Consider the following 9,986-nt stretch of genomic DNA (forward strand, 5'->3'; position numbering starts at 1 on the left):
AGTGAGCACATACTCACAATGTCTAGGTTGCACAACCGTCTATCTCAGCTGGAAGTTAATCTTCCGGATGTCGCGGTTATTGACAGAATTCTCCAGTCGCTTCCACCTAGCTACAAAAGCTTCGTGATGAATTATAACATGCAAGGGATGGAAAATACCATTCCCGAGTTATATTGAATGCTGAGATCAGCGGAGGTGAAAACCAAGAAGGAACATCAAGTGTTGATGGTGAATAAGACCACTAGTTTCAATAAAGGCAAGGGTAAAAGGAACTTCAAGAAGGACGGCAAAGAAGTTGTTGCGCCCAGTAAAAAGGTTGCCGGGAAGAATCGCAAGAATGAACCCAAGCCTGAGACTGAGTGCTATTACTGCAAGGGAACCGGTCACTAGAAGCGAAACTGCCCCAAGTACTTAGCGGATAAGAAGGCCGACAACGTCAAAGGTATATACGATATACATGTTATTGATGTGTACCTTATCAGCGCTGGTAGTAGCTCCTAGGTAGTTCATACCGGTGTTGTTGCTCATATTTGCAACTCAAAACAGGAACTGCGGAATAAGCGGAGACTGGCAGAGGACGAGATGACGATGCGCGTCAGGAATGGTTCCAAGGTCGATGTGATCACCGTCGGCACGCTACCTCTACATCTTCCTTCGGGATTAGTTTTAAACCTCAATAATTGTTATTTAGAACCAGCTTTGAGCATGAACATTGTATCTGAATCTCGTTTAGTGCGAGATGGCTACTCATTTAAATCTGAGAATAATGGTTGTTTTATTTATATGAGTGATATGTTTTATGGTCATGCCTCGTTGGTCAATGGTTTATTCTTGATGAATCTCGAACATGATGTTACACATGTTCATAGTGTGAGTATCAAAAGATGTAAGGTTGATAATGATAGTCCTACATACTTGTGGCACTCCCGCCTTGGTCATATCGGTGTCAAACGCACGAAGAAACTCCATACAGATGGACTTTTGGAGTCTCTTGATTTTGGATCATTTGACACATGCGAACCATGCCTCATGGGCAAGATGACCAAGACAACGTTCTCCGGAACAATGGAGCGAGCAACTAACTTGTTGGAAATAATACATACCGATGTATGAGGTCCAATGAGCGTTGAGGCTCGCAGTGGCTATTGTTATGTTCTCACACTCACTGATGACTTAAGCAGATATGGGTATGTCTACTTAATGAAACACAAGTCTGAAACCTTTGAAAGGTTCAAGGAATTTTAGAGTGAGGTAGAGAATAAACGTGACAAGAAAATAAATTTCTTATGATCTAATCATGGAGGAGAATATTTGAGTCACGAGTTTGGCACGCACTTAATAAAATGTGGAATTGTTTCACAACTCACGCCGCCTGGCACACCTCAGTGTAATGGTGTGTCCGAACATCATAATTGCAATCTATTGGATATGGTGCGATCTATGATGTCTATTACTGATTTACCGCTATCATTTTGGGGATATGCATTGGAAACTACCGCATTCACTTTAAATAGGACACCGTCTAAATTCGTTGAGAAGACACTGTATGAATTATGGTTTGGAAATAAACCTAAGTTGTCGTTTCTGAAAGTTTGGGGCTGCGATGCTTATGTGAAGAAACTTCAACCTGAGAAGCTCGAACCCAAAGGAGAAAAATGCGTCTTCAAAGGATACCCTAAGGAAACTATTGCGTATACCTTCTATCTTAGATCTGAAGGCAAAATCTTTGATGCCAAGAATGGATCCTTTTTAGAGAAAGAGTTTCTCTCGAAAGAAGTATGTGGGAGGAAAGTAGAACTTGATGAGGTAATTGTACCTCCTCTCGAATCGAGAGTAGCGCAACACAAGAAAATGTTTCTATGGTGCCTACACCGACTAGAGAGGAAGTTAATGATGATGATCATGAAACTTCAGATCAAGTTGCTACTCAACCTCGAAGGTCCACAAGGACACGTTCCGCACCAGAGTGGTACGACAACCCTATCATGGAAACCATGTTGTTGGACAACAGTGAACCTTCGAACTATGAAGAAGCGATAGCGGCCCAGATTCCAACAAACGGTTCGAAGCCATTAAATCCAAGATAGGATCCATGTATGAGAACAAAGTATGGACTTTGGTGGACTCGCCCGATGATCGGCGAGCCATAGAAAATAAATTGATCTTTAAGAAGAAGACTGACACGGATGGTAATGTGACCATTTATAGGGCTCCACGTGTCGCTAAGGATTATCGACAAGTTCAAGGAATTGACTACGATGAGACTTTCTCACCCGTAGCGATGTTGAAGACTGTCCGAATCATGTTAGCACTTGCCGCATTTTATGATTATGAGATCTGGCAAATAGACGTCAAAACGGCATTCCTTAACGACTTTCTTAAGGAAGAATTGTATATGATACAGCCGGAAGGTTTTGTCGATCCTAATAATGCTGACAAGGTAAGCAAGCTCCAACGCTCCATCTATGGGTTGGTTCAAGCATCTCGGAGTTGAAACATTCGCTTTGATGAGGTGATCAAAGCGTTTGGGTTTGTACAGACTTATGGAGAAGCCTGTATTTACAAGAAAGTGAGTGGGAGTTTTGTAGCATATCTCATATTATATGTGGATGACATATTGTTGATGGGAAATGATATAGAACTTTTGGAAAGCATAAAGTCCTATTTGAATAAGTGTTTTTCAATGAACGACATTGGAGAAGCTGCTTACATATTAGGCATCAAGATCTATAGAGATAGATCGAGATGCCTTATTAGTCTTTCACAAAGAACATACCTTGACAAGATATTGAAGAAGTTCAATATGGATAAGGCCAAGAAGTGGTTCTTGCCTGTATTACAAGGTGTGAGGTTGAGCACAGCTCAACGCCCGAGCACAATAAAAGATAGAGAAAAGATGAGTACCGTCCCCTATGCTTCAGCCATAGGCTCTATTATGTATGTGATGCTATGTACCAAACCTGATGTGAACCTTGCCATAAGTTTGGTAGGGAGGTACCAAAGTGATCCATGAGTGGATCACTAGACAGCGGTCAAGAATATCTTTAAGTACCTGAAAAGGACTAAAGATATGTTTCTCGTTTATGGAGGTGCCGAAGAGATCGTCGTAAAGGGTTACGTCGATGCTACCTTCGACACAGATCCGGATGACTCCAAGTCACAAACCGGATACGTGTATATTTTGAATAGTGGGGCAGTCAGATGGTGCAGTTGCAAGCAAAGCGTCGTGGCGGCATCTACATGTGAAGCAGAGTACATATCTGCTTCGGAAGCAGCACGGGAAGGAGTCTGGATGAAGGAGTTCATCACCAACCTAGGAGTGATTCCCAGTGCGTCGGGCCCGATGACTCTCTTCGGTGGCAACACTAGAGATATTGCCATTGCCAAGGAGCCCAGGTTTCACAAGAAGACCAAGCACATCAAGCGCCACTTCAACTCCATTCGTGTATACATCGAGAATGGAGATATAGATATTTGTAAAGTACATACAAATCTGGATGTCGCATATCCATTGACTAAACCTCTTCCACGAGCGAAAGATGATCAGCACCAGAACTCTATGGGTGTTCGATTCATCACAATGTAACTAGATTATTGAATCTATTGCAAGTGGGAGACTGTTGGAAATATGCCCTAGAGGCAATAATAAAGTGGTTATTATTATATTTCCTTGTTCATGATAATTTTCTATTGTTCATGCTAATTGTATTAACCGGAAACCGTAATACATGTGTGAATACATAGACCACAACATGTCCCTAGTGAGCCTCTAGTTGACTAGCCCGTTGATCAATAGATGATCATGGTTTCCTGATCATGGACATTGGATGTCATTGATAATGGGATCACATCATTAGGAGAATGATGTGATGGACAAGACCCAATCCTAAGCTTAGCACAAGATCGTGTAGTTCGTCTAGTAAAGCTTTTATAATGTCAAGTATCATTTCCTTAGACCATGAGATTGTGCAACCCCCGGATATCGTAGGAGTGCTTTGGGTGTCTCAAACTTTACAACGTAATTGGGTGATTATAAAGGTGCACTAGAGGTATCTCTGAAAGTGTCTGTTGGGTTGGTACGAATTGAGACTGGGATTTGTCGCTCCGTGTGACGGAGAGGTATCTATGGGCCCATTCGGTAATGCATCATCATAATGATCTCAATGTGACTAAGGAGTTAGCCATGGGTGATGTGTTACGGAACGAGTAAAGAGACTTGCCGGTAACGAGATTGAACAAGGTACAGGGATATCGACAATCGAATCTCGGGCAAGTGTCATACCTATAGACAAAGGGAATTGCATACGGGATTGAGCGAATCCTTGACATCGTGGTTCATCCGATGAGATCATCATGGAACATGTGGAAGCCAACATGGGTATCCAGATCCTGCTGTTGGTTATTGGCCGGAGAGAAGTCTCGGTCATGTCTCCATGGTTCCCGAACCCGTAGGGTCTACACACTTAAGGTTCAGTGCCGCTAGAGTTGTTATGGGAATTGTATATGTGGTTACCGAAGGTTTTTCGGAGTCCTGGATGAGATCCCGGACGTCACGAGGAGCTCCATAATGGTCCGGAGGTAAAGATTTATATATAGGAAATCGAGTTTCGGTCACCGGAAATGTTCCGGGGTATATCGGTATTGTACCGGGACCACGGAAAGGGTATCGGAGGCCCACCGGGAGGGGCCACCAGCCCCAGAGGGCCACAAGGGCCGAAATAAGGTGGGAGCCAGCCACCTTGGTGGGCTGTCTCGGCCGACCAAGGCCCATGGGCGCCTTGGGCTGGGAACCCTAGGGCGATGGTGGCCCACCTCCCAACTTGGGAAGAAAGCCACCTCCAACCTGGCCGCCGCCACCTCCTTGGCCGCCGCCCCCACCCTAAATTGGTCTAGGGTGGCCGGCCCTCCTCCTCCTCTTCCTCCTATAAATACCCAAGGGTTTTGGGGCTGCAATACACAAGTTTCCATCCACCTTGGCGCAACCCTCCCCTCTGTCTTTCTCCTCCTTCGCGGTGTCGTGCGAAGCCCTGCCGGAGAGCCACAAACTCCATCGCCACCATGCCGTTGGGCTGTCGGAGTTCTCCCTCAACTTCTTCTCCCTCCTTGCTGGATCAAGAAGGAGGAGACGTCCCCGGGCTATAGGTGTGTTGAACGCGGAGACACCGAACGTTCGGTGTTTGATCAGATCGCCGCGAGTACGACTCTATCAACCACGTTCATAGTAACGCTTCCGCTTAGCAATCTTCAAAGGTGTGAAGATACTCTAACCCTTGCTCATTGCTAGCATCTCCTAGATTGATCTTGGTGTGACGTAGGATTTTTTTTGAATTATTACTACGTTCCCCAACAATGGATCCTTCTCGATTAAGGACGGCTCGGAAATTAGATTCTGGGAGGACAACATCATGCGTCACAAGGGTGACACTATCGCTAGGGTAATGGAATCATTTCCATGAAATGTGACGTTCAGAAGAGATTTAATTGGACCCAGACTCCAATCGTGGAACATCCTGCTCCAACGGTTGTCCATGGTGCAATTGTCATTCGGCTCTAAGTATTTTCGATGGAACCTCCATGGGAATGGGCGATTCTCAGTGAAATCTATGTATAGAGCATTATTCCAGTCTCATGTGCGAGTGGAGAATAACAGGAAGATCTGAAAGATGAAGATACCTCTTAAGAATAAAATCTTTGCATGGTATCTTCGACGCAGAGTCATTCTTACTAAAGATAGCCTTATTAAGAGGAATTGGCATGGAAGTCCGCAATGTGTCTTTTGTCATCATGATGAGAAAATAAAACATTTATTCTTCCAATGCAAATTGGCTTGTTCTATATGGTCAGTCATCCAAATAGCTTCTAGCTTGTATCCTCCTGTAGTGTTGCTAATGTATTTGTCAATTGGTTACATAGGATTGATCACAAGTTTATAATTCTTCTCAGGGTGGAAGCGCTTGTCGTTATCTGGTCGTTTTGGCTATGTAGAAATGATAAGGTTTTTAACGATAAAAGTATTTATGTGTTGTAGGTTATCTACAAATGTACATGGATTCTTTGTTTATGGTCCTCTCTACAACGCGTGGAGAATTGATACCAGTTTATGGAAGTGTGTACATGATTGGGGGCTACGACGAGGAATACTTTTACCCAACATGGGTGGCAGCATGATCATACGATTGCCCCCTCCCTCCACTTTAGGCGTTATATGGACTCTACATGTTTCTTTGTATTTCGTCTTTTTTATTTTTTGTGTGTGTCAAATGACCTTTTTGACTGTGTGCATCTTGGTTATGCAGAGGACGGCTGTAACGTTTAAATCTTTTAAGTAATAAAATGCCCTTTTTCAAAAAAAGTTAACTAAACCCATGTCTATGGAGGTAGTTGGCCGAGATGTTGCAGCGATCTTTCGGGTTAATGTGATAATAGTCGCCACTTGTTAGGCGAGGTCAAATATTTGAGGCTCGGGGAACCACTAGTTAGCGAGCGCTTCTTTGGGAGCCTTGCAGCGAGCACTCCCACGTGCCGCCACTTCACGTCTTCTCAGCGACCGTCACATGTCGCGCTCTGAGCGTTTTTTTGGATTTTGTTTTCAAAAAATTTCCTCACCGTTTTTGGCTTTTTAGATTGTTTTTTCCGATTTTTTTGGTGTTTTGGGTTTTCACGGGTGTTTCTTAGTTTTTTTATGAAAGGAAAAATTGAAAAAGAAAATTGCGTGAAAACGGGTTTTTGTTTTTTTCGTGAAAGACATGGTTTTGCTATATGTGATCAAGCCAAAAGCGCCACCACCAGGGTATGTAAAAATTCATGTTGATGCTGCAATATCAAATGTTCACAGAAAGGGAGCAGCGGCGGCTGTATGTCGAGATGACAGAGGAAATTTCTTGGCCAGTTTTGAGCTTGTTATCAACGGCATCACCAATGTGGCGACGCTGGAAGCTCTTGCATGCAGGGAGGGCTCTCCCTTGGAGCTGATCTCCTAGTTCACAACCTCCTCATTGCCTCTGATTCCAGACAGGTCAATGGCGACATCCATCGACAAAGCAGTGCGAGATATGGAGCTATCATCACTCAAACAAACATTACGGCTATTCAATTCTCTTGTTATTTTCTTTTTGAAAGTAGAGCGGCGAATCATGGTGCCGATAGATTAGCCAAGTTTGCTCACTCTCTCGATCAAGGGAGACATATATGGATGGGGCAGTACTACGAGTCGGCGCCACGGCGCGAACGCTCGCGCTTGTCGCAGCGCGACCGTCACATCTGCGAGGGGACCGTTAGATCTATCCATGCAACATTTTTTCCTTGATGTAGCAAATTTCGGCGCGATGCAGCAATTTTCGTCAACGGTTGCAAGAAAAAAAATAATTGTAGCAAACAAATATCTACGTGATCGTAGCAGAAAAAACTAAACTGATGATGTGTGGTAGCAAAAGTCAAAAGCCGGTTGTAGCAAATATATACGTGAATGTGTATGCAACTTTTTTAGAGAACGGTTGCAGCAAAATATGATGCCAGTTGTAGCAAAAATTAACACGGTTGTAGTAAAAGTCAAATGTCGGTTGTAGCAAAAATCCAACGAACTCGAGTTGCAACCAACCGTGGATGCAGCTTTTTCAAATGGACAAAAGGTAGCAAAATGAGAAACGTTTGAAGCAAAACTAAACGTGGTTGCAGCAAATCGGATAAAAAATGTTGCATGACTGCTAGCAAGGCGCGCGGCCCGCGCTCAAGCGCCGGGTGAAAGCATTTACCATATGGATGTTGTCCCTGCATGATCCGTTATGTATCCCACAATTTGTGGAATTTGAGTGAATAAAAGTCTTGGTTGAGCCCTAAAAAAAGGAAAAAAATAACTCGAAAAAACGGAAGGAAGATTTTCTTATATATAGAAAAAAACAGAAGGAAGTGATCGCGCCACGCCGCGCACTAGCGGCCACTAGGTTTCCTGCGGCCTGAAGTTTGCGCGCGTCGTGGTCGAGCCATCGTGTTGGTACGCGTGCCTCGTCCGGCCATCTCCATGGGGACGGCCGTCTCGCTCTCCCTCTCTCGCGCCCTCCTCGACACTTCCGCCCCTCGGCCGTCGTTCCACCGCCGCGTGTCCGCGTCAGGCGCCGGCTCTGCACTCCCGGACGCGCGCCGTCTTTGTCGCCTTTCGTTGGCCGTCTCTACCGCGGCAGGGGCTCCTCCGCTCGACGCCGGCACCACCGCGTGGGACGCCCTCGGGGGCGTCTCCGCCTTCGCCGCCGGCACCGGCGACGCCGTGCCGCTCATGGACCTGTGGGACCCGTCCGAGGTATCCAGTTCCCGAGTTCATCCAAACTAGCCCCGGCCACGACCCGCCGTCCCTCTCCCGCTCCCTCTCGCCGCTCACTGGTACGCTAGTGCTGGTGGTGGTGGGTGCGGTCATGGGGCTGGGGCGGGGCGAGGGGGTGAGGAGGAGGAGGAGGAGGCATCTCTCCCTCTCTTGGTGGTTGTTGGTGGTCTGCGTCACCCCTAGTGTTCCACCTGGGTTCCAAGTTTCCAACCCACTTAATCGTTCTATCCCTCTCGTCCGACCGCCCCGTCAGGTGCCATTCGCTACTACTATACTCATCATGCTCGGTAACTGTTCGATGATTGTTGAAACTGAAAAATCCCTTCTTGTTTGAAGTAATGGATTGAGATTTGGACTACATATACGAGCACTATATTGAGTCATTTGAAGAGGAGAACTACATGGATGAGATGGTGATGATGCAGACGGTCGTTGAAGATGCGGAGCGTGCGGAGGCGTCAGCGTTTTGAGATGCACAAGATTATCTTTGATCGCTTGTACCAAAGCGTCCGATCCTATGATGACTATTTTATCTTGAAAAATGGTTTCGTGGAAAGGATTGGCTTCTCTAGTTACCAAAAGTGCACGACCGCACACAGATGCTTGCATATGGCACGGCCGATGATTCGTGGGACGAATACCTACGGATGTCCAAGAGCACATGCGGAGATCCCACGGTCAGATTTGCAATTGTCGTGGTCGAGGTGTTTGGACATCAGTATCCGAGAGAACCAATTATGGCGGACATCAAAAGGCACTTGGCAATCTCAAAAGCAAGAGGGTGTCTGGGTTTGCTTGATCTCCTGACTGCTAGCATTGGAAATAAAAGAATTGCTCAAAAGCTTTACAATGACAATATCACAGTCATCATAAGAAGCCCACCATCATTCTGGAGGCAATTGCATCACATGATCTTGGAATTTGACATGCTCTAATTGGCATACCCGAGTCTCACAGTGACATCAATGTGCTGCAGCGATCATTATTGTTTGTGAGGCTAACTGAAGAAAAAACTTCTCCTTGTCATTGTACTGTTAATAGACATGAGTACAGCACGGGTTGTTATCTAGTCGACGGTACCTATCCTTCACGAGCTATCTTTGACTATCTCTAACCAAGTTCGTTAAAAAAAGTCTCACTTTGCCAAAGACAATAAGCGGCTGGAAAAGATGTCGAGAGGGTATTTAGAGTTCTGCAGGCTTGTTTTGTAGTTGTTCGCTCACATGCTAAACAATGAGATCCGAATAACTTGTGGTAGGCAATGACATGTTACGTAATCATACACAACATTGACAGTGGAGGATGAGAATGGAGATGTTGCCACAACAATAGAATTTGAAAGCATGGGTGATCCTATCAAACATCGAGACAAAAATCCAGCCACATTTAAAAAGTTCATTAAAACGCATGAACAAATTCGACATCAAACAACTCGCGAGCAGCCGAAGAAACATCAAATTGATACACCTATGAACCGTTGATGGGAACCACAATGTTGTAATGTAATATTTGAACTTTTTAAAATTCAAAGTACTCGTGTATGCGGCTATTTAAATGTGTGTATCAAATGTATGAAACTATTTGAACGTTCGGACTTAAAAAAATTAGAGAGACCGAATGTATGTAGTCAGGGTTGGATGGATGGATCATGTGTCTATGTCCTTCAATGAAT

The 9,986-nt window shown here is 45.0% G+C and overlaps 1 long non-coding RNA gene across 1 annotated transcript; it reads left to right on the top strand.

Annotated features, from left to right (window-relative positions):
• The first annotated feature begins 8,326 nt into the window (after positions 1-8,326).
• LOC123447657 lies at positions 8,327-9,383 on the top strand. Its single transcript, XR_006631525.1, has 2 exons — positions 8,327-8,567; positions 8,651-9,383. It is a non-coding gene; the product is annotated as an uncharacterized LOC123447657 (long non-coding RNA).
• The last annotated feature ends 603 nt before the right edge of the window (positions 9,384-9,986 follow it).

This window comes from Hordeum vulgare, chromosome 4H (assembly GCF_904849725.1).
Source record: "Hordeum vulgare subsp. vulgare chromosome 4H, MorexV3_pseudomolecules_assembly, whole genome shotgun sequence".
NCBI lineage: Eukaryota > Viridiplantae > Streptophyta > Magnoliopsida > Poales > Poaceae > Hordeum > Hordeum vulgare.